The 20,976-nt window shown below is 36.7% G+C and overlaps 1 protein-coding gene across 2 annotated transcripts in view; it reads left to right on the top strand.

Moving 5' to 3' along the window:
- btbd11a (BTB (POZ) domain containing 11a) overlaps nt 1-20,976 on the top strand; it is a 175,892-nt gene that overhangs the window by 86,879 nt on the left and 68,037 nt on the right. The window lies entirely within an intron of this gene.

Below are 20,976 nucleotides of genomic sequence, written 5' to 3' on the forward strand. Positions count from 1 at the left end.
GTACAAGCAGCACAAATGCAGCCCCAGATCATGATGCTACAACCACCATGCTTGACTGCAGGCAAGACACAATTTTCTTGGTACTCTTAAGCAAGGTGTCATTACACATGCTGGACACCATCTGAGCCAAACAAGTTTATCGAACAAGTTTGTCTCATTAGACCACAGGACATGGTTCCAGTAATTCACGCTCTTGGTCAGGTTGTCTTCAGAAAACTATTTGCAGGCTTTCTTGTGAGTCAGCTTTAGAAGAGGCTTCCTTCTGAGACAACGGCCATGCAAACCGACTTGTTGCAGTGTGCGGCGTATGGTCTGAGCACTGAGAAGCGAACCTTCTGCTTCAGGAACCTCTAAAGCAATGCTGGCATCACTGATGCATCTGTTTTTTTAACCAGTTTCTGCAGCTGACGCACAGCAAAGGCAGACAACTTCTTTGATCGACACTTGCGAGGCCTGTTCCGACTGGAAACCATTTTGGAAAATCCGTGTATGACCCTGAGGTGCTGTTTGAACATCCAGTGGTCAGTCTGAAAGAATTGTACCCAAAGCACCAAATTTAAACAACTCTAATACAAGATAAAAAATATGTATGGTCTTGTCAAGCAGAAACAAACATGAACGTGATGAATAGGACATTTGGCTTTGCAAGATTACACTACGACCAGCTGTTATCACTTAGGGTGTACTCACTTTTGTTGCCAGCTAGAGTATTTTGACAGTAATGGCTGAATGTTGAGTTATTTTCAGAGGACAGTAAATCTGTACTGCTATACAAGCTGCACATTGACTACTCTGAAGTTTATCCAATTTTAATTTCTATAGTATTGTTCTTTGAGAATATATGGTGTACTCACTTTTGTGAGATCCTTAAAATGGGATCAGCATAAAGGGTTAATTGCTTCTGGTGTGGGGTTTTTTTCTGTCTTATTTTTTTTTAAGCTGCAGGATCTTTTTGCACCGGAAAAGCAAATAGGCCATATAGCAAAGGCAAGCTCCTAGGAATGCATTGTTACACACACTACCTTGGGTTTGCTTTATTCTGAGGTCTATGTGAATCTTCCTGCAATCTCTCCTGAGTTTACCTTTCACTTCCATAAGCTCCTGCTATCTTCTCTTCCGTGTCTTTTTTAGCTGGGTGGAAAGCATTGATGGCACCGGCTGCCTGAGTTCGTGAGTCAGAAAAGAGATAAAGCATATAAAAGAATTTCCTATCTGTAGTCATGTTTTCTACAATGAACAAACGCCTGGATAAGTAGAAGCATCTACTGCACATTTTACAAATGGCCTCTTTTCCACGTTCTGTTCTCATCACTGCAAAGCGAAGCTTTTTTGTTTTGAAATGTTTACAGGATCCAGGCAGGTTGGTTCAAGTATACAATACTAGATGTTTGAGGCAGAATAATAACACTCCAGTGTTCACGGAAATGAGTTTAACATGGACGAATACACCAGGTATAATATAGATATATTATTAATAAAATATATGTTGTTATATATATGTAAACATATTCTATATATTATTACATTACTTGCAGGTTTTACATCATTCAGTATAGTCTTAGAGAGTGTGCAAATAAAGTTGAAAAGAGGCAGCTGCCCAATATATAATAATAATATTTCGAGTAAAATGCAAGCAGAAACAGTTGTGCTGAACAAATAATGTACAAACAAGTGTGACCAGTTTTTGTGGCCAGTCACTGTGCTTTTTAATGAGAACATAATATGTCACCTGCCCTGCTGCACTGCTCAGCGGAGGAATACGTTTCCATGCAACCAAGCAATACATTTATAAGCACCGCCGAGAATGTGACACATACACTACATTAGATAAACAAACAGAGTTGGATATTTTTGGTTAATAATTATATGTTGTATTAGATAGCTTGGTCTGTAACCTGTTGAGTCAGCATTTCTGAATAAAGGGACAGAATACAGGTAACCCACGAAGGAATTTTTTTCAGTGTTATGACTGCCAGCCACTGCACCCTGAATGATCTAATATGCTCTTCCTTTGGAATTAACTAAGAAATAAAAAGCATAGGACTGTGCCGAGTAGACAAATAATCAACAACAAGGTGAGATGATGATGATAAGCCACCTCAGAATTGGCCACCTCATCAATTATTTTCATACCTGCAAGTTCTTCATTTCTCCTACAGCATATAAATTTGCCATTAATTATAAGTTTGATAATTTGCTCATACACTCCATATTTCTGTTTAATACTCATACTGTCTATATTGTCTCACATTGTCTATATTGTCTTTTATAGTCTGTCTTGTCTTGTCTTTGATTTGTATAGTCCAAACGAAATGTATAGTTTTATTTATGTCTGTATTTCTGACAGTCACTAACAGCTGGAACCAAATTCCTTGTGTGTGTCAACACACTTGACCAATAAACCTGATTCTGTTTCTGATTCTGATTTGAAGAAAGACGTTTTACTGTTTATCAGTTCTTTGTCGAAAAAAGAAAAATGTTGGAAAATGACAGAAACAAGTTAAATGATTTTATCACTTGCACACTTCTGCTATAGCAGCTGTAAACATTTATACTCACCTCTCTTTTTTCCCTCTTACACTTAAAAAAAGGGGTAAAAAGTCTTAATGATAAAGCTGCTGATAAGGCAGTAACTAAGAGAATCTTATCATAGATGTTAACATTTTACCATAATCAATGATTAAATGATTATACATTTGTCTTATTTTTAATAGCATGTTCATTTGGTTTATAGGGTCATATTATTAGTCTTAATTATGTGGGGCGTTTGCCATACAAGATTGTTACTGTAGAAATGATCAGATATTTGAATGAGTGCATTATTATATACTCATTACAGGAAATACAGCTGGAACAAGTCTCAGAGCTGCTGTTACAGAAAACTAACCTGTAAGACTACACAATTCAGCAGTACTGTGGAATTAAACAAAATAATAAATATGGATTTTTTTTAAAAAACATTTTGTGTTGTTGTTTGCTAGAAATTGCATCAGCTGGCAAGTAGACATATACATATGAAAAAAATGTTTTTGGAACAACTACAGCAATGCACACACAATTATGTCAGAGGTATGTGTGCATATTAATTTATGTATCTCTGATCTCAGAAAATACCATGACAACACACATCATAGATAAACTGGTAACTGGTAAACATAAATGTAATAAATAAATCAATACAAACACACACACACACACACACACACACACACACACACACACAGTCTGTATATAAAATATAATTATGGATCAATGTAACAGTGACAATTTAAAGAAACACTAACATTTACCATGTCTGATTAATGATAAGGATTGGACTGTGACACTGTAATGATGAAATGATGGTAAATATTCTCTTTTACATGAAACCTGTCAGCATCTCTCAATTAAATCATGAGTCATTGCTAACGGTAACAGACAGATGAGAAGACAGTGTAAAAAACAATCCACATATTCTTTATAAAAGCAGCATTACATTAATCTAATAACACCACAAGTGCACAGAGCTCCTATACCAGTTGTCAAAGCTTTCTGACTTAAAATAAGTCACTCTCAGAAGTGTCATGTTTTAACCTAATGTCAGCAACAATTTGTCAGTTTGCAAACGCTTTATTCATGAGAGGCTGTTGAACAAAGTGTTAGTTCATGTCAGCTGCCATTAAAGGCTCATGTCAGTGCTGTGTTGCCTTGGGGACATCTTTCTTATTTTTCCCTTTCCTGCATGATGCATATGGAGAACATTCTTGTTTTTATCAAATGAGAGGTAAAAATAACTGTAGAAATGAAACACTGATCATTTTTCACTGTTAAAAAACTACAAAACTACAAATGAACTACAAAAATGTGCAATTATAATAAGGAAAATATTGTTTACCAATGAATAAATGTAAGACAAGATATGCCCTGAACTAATGAGCATATTTAAACTCAGCTCAGAATATACCATGACAACACACATCATAGATAAACTGGTATCTAATAAAATAACCATATGATAAATAAATAAATAAATAAATAAATAAATAAATAAATAAATAAATAAATAAACTGCTTCTTTATGAATCTTATTGATGGTCTGCAGTAATTTATGGTTGAAGCAGCTGAGTGACGTTTTACTCTGGTCTCATGATTTCGATGTGAGACAGCAGCCCATCTTGTGTGTTCCCTTTTGCCTTTCTCTGGCTCCTGGTCATGTACTACAGACATATGGCCACCATCTGCTCCAACCTGGGTATGCTGAGGCAAGCAGGCGAGCCTTGAACAGGGGTCTTTGGACCACTTTAACCCTTCAGAGCCTTCATCCAGCAAAGCAGGACAAACAGAGATTTAATCTTGAGTATAAAACAATGCACTCCTCCTCACATATCACTTACAGCTCCACAGAGAGTCACAGAAGGGTCTTTTGTATTGGAATTGAATCCTGTCACACAGACAGACGGGAACATGCTGGTGGGTGTTGACAAAATGAAAGGTGAAATGTAAAAGAAAATTCAGGCTTATTGGTAAATATCCGTTATTTCACAACAACAAATTTACTGAATATATTCAAATCAAATCAAATTTTATTTGTCACATACACATACATACAAAGTACGACATGCAGTGAAATGCTTTATACGATTGTCCGGCATGAGGGAATAGGATGGGGAGAAAAATAAAACAAAGAAAAAAGAAGGTATAAAGATATATATAAGGAAAAAGTGTATATACAAGGTATGCTTATGGATACAAGGTATGCTTATGTACATACCTTGTATATACACTTTTTAGTTATACAGTGGTCCCCCGGTTATCGAACTTAATTCGTCCCTTAAAACCGTTCGAAATCTGCCTTCTTTTTTATTTGTTTTATTGTTTTTTTTTTCCATCTTTGTTTTATTCAGTGTCATTTACAATACAATTTCCTTTTGGTGTTTTTTTTTATGAATTTATTTAAAAACAGCAATCCTGTAGGAGTCTTTCAGTTGTCTTTAAAGGATGCTTAATGCCTCAATGACAGAGGGTTTCCATTTTGAAGGGCTTCCCAGGTGAGCGCTTGGGTAACTATCCAAAAAAAAAAAAAAACTACCCAGCTAATCTTTTTTCGCTTATTTTCTCAGATTTTGGTCATTCAGACTCGGGGCGATAATGCTTAATAGCGATAAAGCACATGCTTTTTTTATGTGCCACTCTGGAGCCTGCTTTTTTCCCTTTAAGAGTGTAGATGTGTGTTTAATTTTGTGCTGCTGTGGCAGCATTTTCACAGCAATTCCAGTTTTGTTGTTAGTCGGGTTAGATTGAAGAAATGTCTGTTTTTTGTGGAGAATTAGGGATAGGAGCCAAAGAAGAAGAAGAAAATAACTAAGTGCTAAACAGCTTGCATTGGAATAGAACATCTTGTTTTCTTCTTATTGGCTGACTCATTTAAAATGTTTGCTTCTGTTATTTTGTTTTGCTCTTTCGTTTTCCCCCCAGTCTTTCTTTACAATGCTATAAAATGTTTTTAAAATGTTTGATTCGCAGATTTATAGTGGATTATTGTTATTTCATAATCATGTTAGATGATTTTAAGTTACGCATTGGAATGAGGACTGATATCTGTGGGGGTGGGGGTGTTTAGACTATTTCGAAAGTATGAGTGTATCTGTTTGGTGTGAAATCTTGCAAAGCATTGCATTGATGAAATTCGGTTTTGTTTTCTTGCCTCTAAGTGTATTTACTTTTGCTTTATACTCTGGTGTATTCTTGGATTCTTCTTTTGGCAATTCCTTTTACTGTGGCCTGTCTACTGGTTAAATTTTTTTTTATTATTTTTCTTTGCCATGATCTTGATTATGTTCCTTTTGCACCTTGAACCCCTCATTGCTTCTTTGTGTGACATGTTACAGCAGGGTTTAAGTTCAGTGGTGTCCATGTCATGTTTTCTATATTGACTAAGACTGGTGTCAGAGTTATTGGTAGTTGAAACTCATAGTGCTCATAATAGTTTCAGCACTAGGCATTGATGTTGCTAAATATATTCTCGGTCTTAACTGAGAGGTTTTCGTCTTTTTAATTCCACATGCACATTGTTGACAAGAAGTAATTCCTATTGCTAGAAAAGATTGATTGTTTTCAGTCCTGAACTTGCTTTGGTCTGAGCTTTCATTTGGAATTTCATTTATCCTTGAGACTCGACTTAGTCTTTAATATCTAATGGTTAGGGTTAGGATTTAAAAAATAGTACATAATTGAAGGTAGCAGGTTTGTTTTATAATATGAAATGATGATGATGATGATGACATGATTCTTTTGCTCACTAACATCATACCATTATGTCGGGCAGTTCAGTCAAATTTAGACCACATGGAAAGTAAAAATTATATATATATTTATATATATATATATATTTGCAGTGCAACCTCGATACTCACAGGGGTTACGTTTTATGACCCTTTGTGATTAACAAAAGATCGGGAGGTTTTGACTCTCTTCTTTTGATGGTTCCTTTTTCAAGGGGAATTGTAAATGTACTGTACTGTAAACTCAACAAAAATTGTGAATTACTGATAATAAATGTTTTGTTTACTACTTTAAATGAATAATACAATAATAAAATACTTTTTTCAAATATCTTAATGTAATTTATTAGTACAAATTCTGTTTTTAAATGTTACTCCGAACATTCAAGCCACTCGCGGCTTCTACCGAACTATCAGATTTTTCGCGAGTTACTCTCAGTCCGGTTCCAAATGAAAAGTCTGAAAAATCAACACAAATTTTACCAGAAATTATATATATATATATATATATATATATATATATATATATATATATATATATATATATATATATAAAGAGAGATACAGAGAGAGATAGAGACAGAGAGAAAGAGAGAGAGAGAGAGAGAGAGAGAGAAAAGCATTTTGCCTTCGCTATAATATATAATATATATACACACACACATATATATATATATATATATAATAGCAGGGCAAAATGCTTCTCTGTATTTATTGGATCTGATCTTAGGAAACTCAGGCACCTCGTGACAATGTGTAACTTCTGTAGGATCTGTAGTCCAAAACTGCCTCCATAAAACAAGATGCTGCCAGCCTTATCTGTGTTCAAGGCACTTATACTAGTATAATGCTTCTATTAGTGTCTTCTACACTGTCTGGATTTATGTTCAGTATATTTTATGAAACATTCAGAGATTTGTATGATTTGGGAGGCCTATTGTGTTACATAAGTTAAGGAATTCCACACTGTTCTGAATCACACACTGAAGAGAAGAGGTTGAATTTTGAGAATAAAAGTGACTTGTGTGACTGATCAACTGCTGTATCATTGCCCAGGCTGCCTGTAGAGTGTGTTGATAATGACTCATCCATCCTCGTCGAGCACAGATGGAGCTTGAGGCCATGCAGCAGAGCATCATAGGTCTGTCTTTGAAACTGTCCACAGTTTTAACTGTTATAAGTGTGCAGCTGCGTTTGTGGGTTAGTGTGGGGTGAGTGATAGCGATTGTGTAATCCAGAATTTTTTTTTTACTATGAAACTCCTGGTTTTATATATAATTATTAGCAGGGATTGCCCACATTGTTTTATGAAACCCTGAGTGAAGAATGTTCCTAGCTGGTGACTGGATTGATCCTTACATAAAACTGTTACGTTCCCACCTTGGCTAGGCCTAGGGGAGTGTGGGAACAATACCCATTTACATGGTACGGGTTGTTTGGACAAAAAGCAGGACCAGAGTTTAGAGTAGTTATTGTTTTAATGGTCAAGTGCAGTATGGTAAAAAACAATTTCCAGGAGTGTTTAACAAGTCAAGAAGACTAGACACTGGCAAAAGAACATGGACAGTGCCAAAGAAATGAACACAAGTAAAAAGGTCTACTCTAGGCTGTATTTTGGAAGCTTAACCTAACATACAGCAACAGACTAGCTGACTACTGTAGGCTATGCTACCAGAAGTTACAGTGGGTGGCATCTGCCCTCTAACTGCTAGCTAGCTAGCTAGCTCTCTCTCTCTCTCTCTCTCTCTCTCTCTCTCTCTCTCTCTTTTCTCTCTCTCTCATTTCATTCATTCCCCCTCCTGAGCTGCTTTTTTTAATGCATTTTTTAAATGGAAGGCTCCGCCTCCTCTGGTCGGGCTCTCGCTCATCATTGGTCCTTTTTTCCAGGCTTTCATTTTAATTACCAGGTAGCTCCACCTAAAAAGCTGAAGAAAGAGCCAACAAAAAGGGGGGAAGGGAAGAGCAGTAGAAAAAATAGCAGACATAACAAACTGCAATGGAATTTTTTTTAAATAATTATTTATTTAGGATACCTCCTGTTTAATTGAATGTGTATTTTAATAGAGATTTCAGTCTGTAATTGTTATGACAATTCAATTATATTTTTTTAGATTTAGCATTTGCCCATGATTAGATTGCAACTTTTTCATTCTAGTCATTAATACAAAATATACCAGCTGTTCGGTTTAAGTGAGCCTATGCTGACTACTGCCTGTTCTTGGCTGAGAAGAGTTGTCTCCCAGGTTTTAGCATCTTATACATTCTAAGATGCTTTTCTGCTCACCATTGATTTAAAGACCTAGATTTTTGACTTCCTGTATTCTTCCTCCAATCAGTCTGGTCATTTTGCTCTGACCTATCTTAACAGCATGGTGTTTCTACCCACATAAATGCCACCTATTGGGTGTTTGGATTGTTTTTTGTTCCCACACCATTTTGTGTTAACTCTGTGTGTGTGAGAATCTCAGATCATCAGTTTCTGATATACTCAGATGTTACACAGTGTGAGATGACATAAACTTTAACAGTCATGTTTCTACTGATTATCTTTACCATTTCCATTCTGAATTTGAAATATTTATCAATGGTAGAGTAAGTGGGTCAACATGATGCATATATCCACATACATATGCAGTCTTGATTTATAAAAGCATATTGTAAAGGCAGCTCATAGATTTACCTGGCATTCCCTTGAGTAACTACTTTCAACAATTTAGAGGTTTATTAAAGGAATTCCAGGGGAATTTGACATTAAGGAAGGAAAACTCCTCCAAACTGTAGAACTACAGCCAGTGTAGTGATAGGTAGAGGGCATCTTCTTTAAAGTGAAAGGAGGATATCTTTTTTAGATTCAATGCATCACCAAATTAACCTTCCAGTGACTAAGAAAAGAGACCCTGTGACTGCCACTCTATAAAAGTGGATCTGCCTTTGCCCCCAAAACAAACCTGCTGTAGGTTAATGTGGACATGAAATTGAAAACCCTTTCATGGAAAAGGAAAGGTCAGCCACTGATTTGTAGAAATCATCTCTGTATCGCAGTAATGTAGCAGCTCTCTCCCTCAGAGCCATCTTGTTCATCAGACCAGGCATTCAGCTGCTTCGAATGAAAATGGTGTATGGTTCAATGTCATTATATCGTTCCACTAACCCAGCCTGCCCCAGTCCCTCAATTATAGTAGCGACACTGAAAGATCAGATATGTCTCTATATCAAGAACTGAAGCTTTGAATCAGGGCTCAGTCCAGGTTAAAATATCATGGCCTACAAATAATAATAATTGAGAAACAGCTGGTTTAATAATCTATTTTAACTGCATTAGTCATTGCCAAGTGAGATTTTATCAGGATAAAGTGCATTTTATTGCCACTAATTGAGCTCTTGATGCATGTGCAGTTCACTTTGCAGGATGCTGCATTAAAGGTACTCTCTGTGGTCTTTTTTCAGTAAAACAGCACATTAATGGCAATAGCGAGCCTGTTAGTACTGGAGGTAGGAATGGATGACCTTGTTGTCATGGTGAAGGAAATCTTGAGCAGTTTGAGATGTGATGTAATGATTGAACGTGTTCACACCGGAGGCGTAGCCTGACTGTTTACTCGAACGGCTCGAGTCGTTGATTCCACACTATAACAAGCAAATGATTTGTTTCTCTTTATTGTTTAAAATGGTACATGCTTGAAAAAAAGTATTTATTTATTTATTTATTTGAGGTCTATTTTCTGGGTAAGGCTGGTATGCTTTTTTTTTGTTTGGATGCAAGCCAAGTCACCCTGTTAGTCTGTTACACACTGAACCCCGAGAGTGGAGAAGTACTAAGAGGTAACCCATGCACACATGTCGAACACCACACAAACTTCACAAAAGCTCAGGATCATACCGGGGACCGGAGCTGTGAGGCAGCAATGCTACCCACTGCACCATCATGACATTTGTAGTCATAAATGAACATGCTGTGCTAATATAAGTGCAGTGGCACAAAAGAGGGTGTGACATTTAAAAATCTGTCAGCACAGTAGAATTTTTTTAAAGCCCATTTTCAAAAAATGTCCAATATTGTGTGCAAATTACTGCCTCCTGAGTGTGGCACAGCGTAGCCTTAAGTCTTATCCCATAATAGTCCATAATAGATTATACAATTGGTGCATAGTAAATCCACAAGAACAAATATGAAAAAAAATGGAATCTCTTATTGTCTGTATGGAATAAATGAGATACAAGAATACTATCTAAAAAAACCCAAACAATCGAATCACCCTCAATTCAGAATAAAGATATTTAGTATAATTTGAGGAATTAGTGTAATTATGTTAGTCGTACCACTGCATGGTTGGATGAAGGTTAATACCCATCATTGTGCTTATGTAAGGTTCATCCAAACAAATTACTCTTAGATTGGGGTTATGAAAGCAATAAGTTATTGAAGGGCATGGATAATACTGATAATCCCACTGTTAAGCGCGTTCTTATGCCTAAAATGTTCTAAACCCTATAACCCATGATAAAAATCACTGTAATTCACACCCTTGAGTGGCTTAGAGCTTTGAAGCGGTGACAAAAACAATGTGTAAATAATTAATTCTCAATGATGCTTGGTATAAACAATTATTGTGCCATAAAACATACTTAGTTATCGGAAAGCGTTGGTTGCTAAGCAACATAGCATGCAATGATTAGGGCATTCCCTATACAAAGTAATGGCAAAGTGTGATGCTTTTATTGATTTTACATGTGGTACATTAATACAGAATTTATCCCAGTGATGCTCTCAGTGCATGTATGTGCATATCAAGTATTTACAAAAGCTTTGAACATTTTCTAGCTGGATTGAAAAAGTTTTATATACCTGAATTTAACTACATCTGTGGAAGTTGATTTGCTGCACATATTCTGATTTTATCTAGTGTGATAATTATGTGCAAAAAAAAGCAATGCAGCAGAAGAATATCAACTTCAGGAGAACAGGCAGAATGTGAAACAACACAATTTTCTATTTCAATCTGCCATCAATAACACTAGATAAATGTGCTCTCCATTGTTGCAATGAGGTGGATTTTATAGCTTAATATACTATTTACGTTGGTGCCAATGGTGCTGTTTATACTGCATTCACAAGATATACTTCCTCAACTCTCACTCCTTTCACTGTTTACTCATTCAGACCTGTTAAAGCCTGGAGTTTCCACTCTAATCATATTATCTAATTCTATAAGCTACCAGAGCTGAAAAGCATCAGAAAAATCTTCCAACTGATGTTTTGTACTTCATTAATAAACATGGCGAACAAAAAAAGATCAATAATAATAGATGAGCAACACACCAGGCGGAAGGACAGACTATTCATTGTTTCATATTTACATGTCAGTTTGACAGCCTGACGTCTCTATAGTTTACCATGAAAACATCTCTGTTTTTAAAGAATAAAGAAAAAAGTAATGCTCTAAAGGCAGTGGTGATTTTATTCAGCAAGAGGCTAAACAGGGGGCAGGCATCTAAGTGTTGTCAAGCCAACTATGTTGTTGTGTTATCGTTCCACTGCTTAGAGAAAAGAGAAACACTTTTTTGGGAGAGGATAACAAATACAGGCAGCTAGAAAGCAAAATAATTACCTGTCAAGGAGAAGCAAAGCATGCTGGCATCGGTTCATGTTAAATCACAAATTAAAGCCATTTGAATCAATAAGGTCTTTCCAACAGGCTTCGTTCTTGTAGTGCATTGCGAAAACAAAGTGTCTTTTTCTTCCTTCCTCTCTCTCTATTTCTATCTATCTATCTATCTATCTGTCTGTCTGTCTGTCTGTCTGTCTGTCTGTCTGTCTGTCTGTCTGTCTGTCTGTCTGTCTGGCTGGCTGGCTGGCTGGCTGGCTGGCTGGCTATCTATATTTCAAAACAGAGTTTGTACTAATAAATTACATTAAAATGTTTGAAAAATTATTTTATTATTGTATTGTTCATATAAATTTGTAAATAAAACATTTATGACAAGTAATTTACAATTTTTGTTGAGTTTACAGTACAGTACATGTACAATTCCCCTTTAAAAAAGGACCTAAAGGAGAGTCAAAACCTCGCAATCTTTTGTTACTCGTGAGGGGTCATAGAACGTAACCCTCACGAGTATCGAGGTTGCACTGCAAATACATATACAAGGTAGATCCAGGTAGTTATGGTCAGTAAACTTTCTTTTGGCTTCTCCCATCAGGGGTCGCCACAGTGGATCATCCTCATGTTTGATTTGGCACATGTTTTTACGCTCTAAATTCATGCTTTTCTTGTGAACAGTGATAATCAGAGTGAGACACCTCTCATAAGCGTTTAATAATACCCTAATTACTTTACTAAGCTAAATGGACAATTTCTGCATGTCATTTAACTTATACGGTAAATGTGGCAACTTTAATACATGGGCCAAGGTGCAAACAACCCAGACAAACTGCAGAAGTTAACATAAAAATGTTAGGTAAAAATTTGGTGTTTCACATAGAGTGTCATACAAATGTTATGGGTTCCTGCAGAAACACAGTGTTCAATACGTTAGTAACTTTTTTTCTTAAAGAGTACAGTTATTTGTTGTCAGACCATTTATTTTACTATGTCCCCAGCTCTATCATGACCCTGACCAGAAAAAATGAACATTATTTAAATACAAACTGAAAGCATCCTGGCTCTGTAATTGGATCAGCAATGTGCTGATTCCTACGAAATTGCTGAGAAAATATCAAATCAAACAGAATATAAAATAGGCCAGCTGAAACGTTTTTCATGTTTTTAAGCCTCATTAAAAAAAGTAAAAAAAAAAAGAACACACACACAAGAGTACTTGACCACTTTTATTATGTGGCAGCAAGTAAAATTCATGTGGAATGTTTATGCAGGATTCTCATTTCTGCATTTTACTGCAACCTCTGCCACAAGGAAGTCAGGAGGGACCCGGGCGTCTTCCATTTTCTCCGTCTGTATATTTTCTTTTCACATGAATAGGATAGAGTCCGTGAAATGCCTCCTTTAGTTTGACTTGCTTACGCAGCGAAATGCGTGAAAAGGCATGAAAATAGGAACATTATTTTTGATAAACAGTTTAGTTTGTCCTGTCTTTTTGTGCCTTCTAGCATTTTTACTTTCAGAGTGCAAAGGAGTGATTGAAAATTGACTTTGCAAAGCTGGGAGCATTTTTTTTTCAACTCCAGCTTAGAAATACATGACACACTTTTCACCTCTAATGTAACTAGACAGCAGTATTCAAGTGCTTGCAGGTACATCAGCGCTAAAAAGTTAACCAAGCTTTTTATTTCGCGAGTTGAAGACATGTCATGTTTTTGCTATCAGGGTTAGTCAGACTGTTGTAACTCACATTTAGGAGTCATGAGGCAGAACATTAGGTGCAGTTTTACCCCAAAAAAACACAAAGAAGATTTGAAAAAGACTACTGGTGTGTAGAGTGACAGATTAAGTTAAGTACCTGAATCTGCTTATGTTAGTAACCACAAAGCCGTACCTTTTTGCCTTGCACTTCCAAGATAAAGCACATCTCGCTCTCGGTTTTATAAGCTTCTATCGGGGTGAAAAACAGTTTAGAGATATCAGGGATCACATTTTTTGTCATCTCAGCTAGCAAAACTGTCGCATGGGACTCTAACCTACATCCTGCAATTTAACTCATAACATAACATAACATAAGGTGTGCAGGGCTAATTTTAGTTACCATATTCTCATGAGATCGAATGGTGTTTTCAACAATAAACATGTTTGTCGCATGTGTGATGGTTTGGGGATAAACAGTCTGATGTGGCCGTGGCTTAGTTTAGCCCCCCCTTAAAAGCAATTCTTTCCTCCCACTAAGGATATTTAAACATCTTTGAGGAACCCTGACTATATTTATTTCCTTTCCACCACCCAGCCCCCACCCAATGCATAGCTCAGCCTTGCTCTTATTTTTTCACTTGTTTGGTTTTTACTTCCTGCTTTATTTTTTGACCTTTAAGACTCTGCCACTTTACGTTATCAATTCGGCTGATTTCACCTGTTTCCTGTTTAGTTTTCTAAATACCTGGTCTTTGTTTATATCCTTTTATTCCTGAGTCTTTTTCTGAAGTTTTGCTTTATTCCATTACATTGTACATTGTTATGTCGATGTCACAGTTTGACCTGTTGCCTGTTTCTCCAGTTTCTAATTATGGAATGGTCATGTGGGATGCTGTCTGCCTGTCTATCCATAATGATTTTTTTTCCTTTAAAAACTTGCTTACTTTATTCATATATTTCAATTTTATAAAATATTTTTATCTTGAATAGTTTTACCTCAAAGATCATGCAAAGAGCCTAAAGCACCTCAATCTGTCAAACATTCAATCTACTTATACATGTATAAAACCTTGCTAGTTTTTTTTTTTTTTTACTCTGGCTTATCAAGTTGTTGGATCACTACATGCTGTATCGAAATGGGCATTATCTAGAGCAGTTCATTTAGATGTTCTTTAAATATTTGCAATAACATTTTAAATGCAGTTTTCTCCCTTTTTGGTGGAACATTCCCTGTGATAAAGGTGTTTTAGGCCATTGATCAATAACATTTTTGTATGATCTGCTTGAATAGGCACAAGAGTTCCAACAAATCTTCACACATTAAATGCATCTATAGACAGTACATAATGCTGAAATATAGTCAATCTAGCTCCCTCTGCATGTGAGTTCATTTAGCAGAAAACTTTGTTAAAATAGTTATTGTAACCACAAAATTAATATAGTCATGTAGTATTAAATATATAGTTTAATTATAAAGTCTAACTTGTGAAATATAGGTTACAAAATTGGGCAATAATTTTGGAAGCGTAACTACTTATTGGAGGTGTCTTTTTCTTTTGTATTTATACACTGTAATGTATAAACTTTTACTACGTCTCTATTTTTCTTTTATATAATTGCACATTCATCTTATATTGTTAGCATGTTTTTTAATCAGTGTAGGGTTGCTGCTATTACTTCCAGTACCAGGGCTTGCCTTGATGTTGAACATTTTTTAATTCTGTTTCTTTAGTTTAGCAAGTAAAAATTTACAATTAAGAAAAAACACAAATGAAAATAACACTGAACTCTTCTTTCAATCAAAGTTCAGATTAAGTCTTGCCATATACAGTAGAAATTATTATACCTGCATTATCTATAAACATTAATTAACCTTTATTATCTTTCATGACCTTGATGTGGGTGCTTTCCCGTTATGACTCTGGGCTCATGGAAAACTTTGGTAGATTAGCAGCAGCCACAAACTGTTTTGAGGGGGGACTCAACATTTCACCTTCCCACAAAACACAGTACCTGTTCTCACCTCCTGATGCCATCTCCACACTGCCATCATCGACACCTTCCACCAATCACACGCTGCCTGGGCCGTTCTTCTCTGTTGCTATGGCGACCTGTTAATATTCTGAATGTGTTTCGCACTGACGATAGTGCGGCTGTTCACCACAGAGAATAGGAAAGGGACATTCCTCCAGAAAAAAAAGAAATGGCCAGTTGTACAGCAAAGACCAGTGCAGAAGGGAACAAGTGGGAGTCGTGTGATTACTTGCCCTGATTAAAAGGGCATCCAGCAGGGTGCTACTTCAGCATTTGTCAGTGCAGTATAATAGCACAGAGACATGCAAATGTAACTGGTTATGAAAATATTACAAATGCAGTGATAGTTTTTAATTAAAGTGCTAAGCTTGATTTAGATGTCAGAATCTGATTCAAACAATGTGTACCAGGGGGAACTCGGATTTGCACTGGCTGTAGTTTGTCAGTGCTGTTTTCCCAATTTAATAGCAGCACATCATTGTCTTTAAGCTGCAATATTCTATATTAGAAACGACAAACACGCATTACAAGAGGGACAATGGAGAGGCATGGATACACCAGGGAAACCATTACAAGATATTTTTGCTCAGTGTATGGAAATGGATGTGCCGTTAATAGAGTCCATTATGTTCCATTATGTTGGTTATGTCACAATACAACTACACAGTACATTTAAAATATTGTGAAATGGGCAAATTAGAGCATGCCTATACTTGTAATTACTCAGTATTTACCCTGATGGTAGGCATGTATATGTGCAATTACTGTAAATGACTCGAAAACCTTTAATGTTATTTGTAATGTAATCATTTTAATAGCTTCTTAATGGGGATCCTACGAAATGTTATCCCATCGCATTGAGACTGTAAAGACTACAGAACTTATCATTTACAGGTTTCTATCCTGTACATACTGTACATGTATATACGTGTATATATGTGTGTATGCTATCTGACAGTCTCTTTTAGAGATTATATATTGCAGAGTAGATGCACTTTGCTGGAGGGTGAATAATGACTAAGTAACCCAGCAAGTCTGTAAAAAAGATGTCATCAATTCACAAGTCTGCTGTTAATGTACAACAGGTTGATGTTATAGAAAGTCCACATGTGTAAGGTTACAAACAATGATTTGACCTAATATGTGTAGTGGCCTGGGAAAACCTTTTGTATAGTCAGATTTTAACATTTACAACGATATTTATCTGTAAAACTGAACCAAAATCCGTTTCTCTTTTGCATGTAACTCACCTACAGGTAGCAACAAATCTGCTAAGCACCAAAAACGGGAGAAATTTACAGTTAAGGCTTTCATTCCAACTGCTGTACATGAGCATCTGGGACATATTCGACAGCTGGTATCTGATTACACACTGAATTGATTAGACTTATGTCCATTTTTTTAGCTATTCAACCACTTGATCAAAGTCTGATATCCACTGGGTAAGGAAATGACACTTAACTCGCGAACGGCAGACTGCTGACATTTTTCTTTGTTTTGCTACAATGGTTTAAAATGCCCAATTCTATACACAATTTGCAACAGGAAATCTAGGCAAGGTTGCATAAATAAAAACTAAAACCAAATAAATAAAAACTTGTTAAAATATATTTAAACAAATACATTTTATTCTACTGATGATAGCAACGGGTATTACAGACTGTGTGCTTGAACCTATTCTTTTTTGTCTTTTATTTTATTGTTTATTCAGCTAACAGTGATGGAATGCTCCATTAGTGCCACACATTTAGGATGATCAAATGGATATCCATGTGGTGGGAAAAAAACTTTCCAGGTTTAAATCCCAATGATGCAACATACATGACTGGGGGTCAAAAAGAACAAAATTGGTTGCATCCTCATGGGGTAGGATGGATGACATACTCGCCTCTCCCAGCAATCACAGTAAAACCAGCCAATTGGGGGTGTCTGTGAGCCCATGTATGCAGCAGATGGCATATAGAACATTCCTCTGAGTGTGCTTTGCTGCCCTGTGACATATGGGTGAACATCAGATTGAATTGTGGTTGGTTGGGCTCATTTATCTTTGAGTAAGCATTTTAGCACTTTTGCTGCATGGTAGCACTCTTATGATAATAGAGAGATGATGAGGATAATGATGAGGATAATGATGATGATGATGGGGATTGTTTAAAACTACTGTGTTGACACAAGGACATTGATCTACTGTCTTAACTCTAAAAGTCTTAACAGATGAAGGATGCGTCCAAAAACATAAATATCTTGTTTAAAGGCTGGGCGTATTGTTCCAGTTGGATCTCACTTCACGTGCATGTGAAGTGAGGTCATTCAGTATGTCTTCAAAAACATGACCGACCGCTGAACCTCTCCACATAGAAATATGTGCAGCTGTTATGTTTGAGATTCACTCGCTGCCTCTTTCTGTCTCTTTCTGTCGTTGTCTATTTCTCTCTCACTTTCTCTTTCTGTCTCTTACTATTCTAAACTGTCGTGTCTGGCAGTTCTATTAGAATCTTCACTATGGCAAAGCAATGCATGTATTATTCATTTCAACCAGCGTGAGGCGACGACTCCTTCTCGAGGTTCCCCTGACCTAGTCTTCTGTCTGCAAAACATGGAGCAACAGGAACTTCAGTCAGGATTGCAGACATGTACCATTGTAATAATGTATGAAGGGATTGTGTGTCGCCCCCCATTTGGACACGTTTGTACCTGGGAGCACAGGCAAAAACCATTTTAATATGGAAGCATTTTTCCAGGATGAGATATGGAAAAAGATATGCTAGTAGAGCTTTGTAAACCACTGTAACTCACTTAATGTATCACAATTGAATCTTTATCGGATTTTCACCGGCACCAAACCCTCACTTAACTTATTTAACTCTTCTGCGTCTCAGATTAAATTTCTTCAGATAGCTGATTGTGTTTTACTTTCCAGTTCCCCTGCTACTTAAGGTCACGTTGTGACTTTTTTTGTTCTAGGGAGTTTTTCTGTCTCTTTCTTCTTCCCAGGCACAAACACACACTTTAAATCAATCTGTAGCTTTAAAACAGCAATGCATTACAGGGAATTAAAAACCACTGGGGTGCCAGAGTGTTGGAGCAAAGATTGTGTAAGGAAGGATACTGCAGTAGAAGAGAAAGGGGGGGCACACCAAGCATATTATGTTTCATATTTTTATCAGATTGGATGAATAATGCAGAGAATAATGCAAGAATCTTCTGTCGCATTAACACATTTTTAGGCAGTGAAAGAAGGGGTTCCAAGAACTGGGTGGAGAATGCTGATACAGAGGGAGAAAACAGCAAGTAATAAAAGATATTTCCATAAGAGCCAAAGGGGAGTGTATGTTTTGTATCCAGTAAAGAGTTATGAGAAGATTTCTGTCTAGCTGCATTCTGGGAATTAAAGGAGAGAAATGGACAGCATGCCAACAACTCCTGTTTTTTCTTTCCTTTAATGCATAAGGGTGTGTGTGTTGGAGAGAGAGAGAGAGAGAGAGAGAGAGAGAGAGAGAGAGAGAGAGAGGAGGGGGGGGGGGGTGTTGGGGGGTTCCATAACGGACTTCAGATTCACATATTCACAACAGATTCACTTACCTTGGCCGGATTTTCTCCTATCTGATCTTTCATGGCTCACAGAATGAACCGTCAATAGCACCAACAAACCTCTGCGCATTAGACAGGAATGCAACATTTAGCACATGTCATGGATTTAATATCGTACATCATGTATTATTCATGCTACATGTCTTGCAAGAAAGTCTCACAATCGAGATGCAAGTGACAGGTCATTTTAAACACACCTTTATGAAACTTTGATGAGTGTTAATATTGCATCTGTCACAGAGGTAACTTTCAAGCTCCTTTTACAGTGCGACAGTATACAGGATATTATCCCGCTTCACACGGAATGTCATAGTTGTGTTCTTCGTGAATAACAAGCAGGAGAATACTTGAAACCTTTTTTTGTGTCCGTGCGTGTGTTTATGCATGCCCATGTGCTTGCTCTCAGTAGGTGTCCATCAAGAGAGCCAGTGTTTGTCTTGTCTCGGTAATTAATGTACACTCTGAAACATAAAATAGCTTCTTTTTCATGACATGTCAGATGCTCAGTCACTCGGGCACTTGTGGCCCTCCTTATTCTCCTGTGGCTAAGTTCAATATCCCATCTGTCACAGCCGGTTCATTCTGTCTAAACAAAGGCTGCAGATGTGGCTCTGTGCTGTAATTTGATTAGGACTATTGAAGCAGCAGGACAGGATTGCAGCTCGGGGTGAGTGCCACATCCAGGAAATGTTGTCGGTGAACCCACCTGTGCAAAGTTTGATTTTCGAAGAGAAAAACTGTCCAACCTTGACAGCTGTATTCATTAGCAGCTTTCAAAGGGTGGGTAATTAGCATTGTGGGTCTTTAAAAGAATTATATTTATGGTACGCTTTGGAGAATTGAGATTCTTTTTATGTAACTGGTAATCTGTAACAACAAGGGATAAGATTTGAGTCACAAAGTTCCTACCTCCTTAAATAGCCTGACTGGCAACTTGACTGACTTCAAAGTCTTTGACTTGTAACTCAACCCTGAATTATAGGCTTATACCTTGCAACCTGATTCTGACTTTGAAGCTTATATCACAAGTTGCAACTTAACACTAACATAATGCCAATGACGTGGGATTTGCCTAAAACTTCCTACTTTATGAGTAAGCTTTGTTTGAAACATGTAAATTACTGTCAGACTAACTTAAGGGTACATCCAACTTTACATACAGTTCAGCCCAAAGTTTAGTCCTTGGCTCTCTTCTATTCATTGTTTTTCATCGTTTGGACAGATAATTCACCAACATTGTCTTAATATTTATTGATGATAATGCTTAGATTTATGTTAGCACCATAACGACCAACACCACTCCATAACCTAATGTCTCGTATACATAATATTAAACACTGAATTCATTCCAAACTTCTTAAAATGAATCAGAGTAAATATAAAGTTTTTCATTGGCCTAGAATCAATTGTCTAGCTATTTACTTGATGATAATTGAGTGATTCTAAATGCTCCCTCATGGCAATCATTACTTTGTTTTCTTATTTTTGGTCACATTAGGTCTCTTTTTCTATAAATGGTTAACAAAACAAATAGACAAAGTTTGTTTCATACTTTCCTCCTATCTTGATTAGTATAACTAGCTCTTTATTGGAATTCCTCACTTCAGTCCTTTATCAGTTACAATGTCTACAGTGGTGTGTCCAATTAAAGCCCTACTAACCTACAAAGCCTTGCATGGCTTATGCCCACCCAATTTATTAATTTACCTCTTCCCCCTGGCCTGCACCCTTTGGTTTGATAGACTTACAAAAATACAGACTGGTCAGTGTTGGGAGCAGAAGTGTCATTG

The sequence above is a fragment of the Silurus meridionalis genome, chromosome 18 (assembly GCF_014805685.1).
Source record: "Silurus meridionalis isolate SWU-2019-XX chromosome 18, ASM1480568v1, whole genome shotgun sequence".
NCBI classification, from domain to species: domain Eukaryota; kingdom Metazoa; phylum Chordata; class Actinopteri; order Siluriformes; family Siluridae; genus Silurus; species Silurus meridionalis.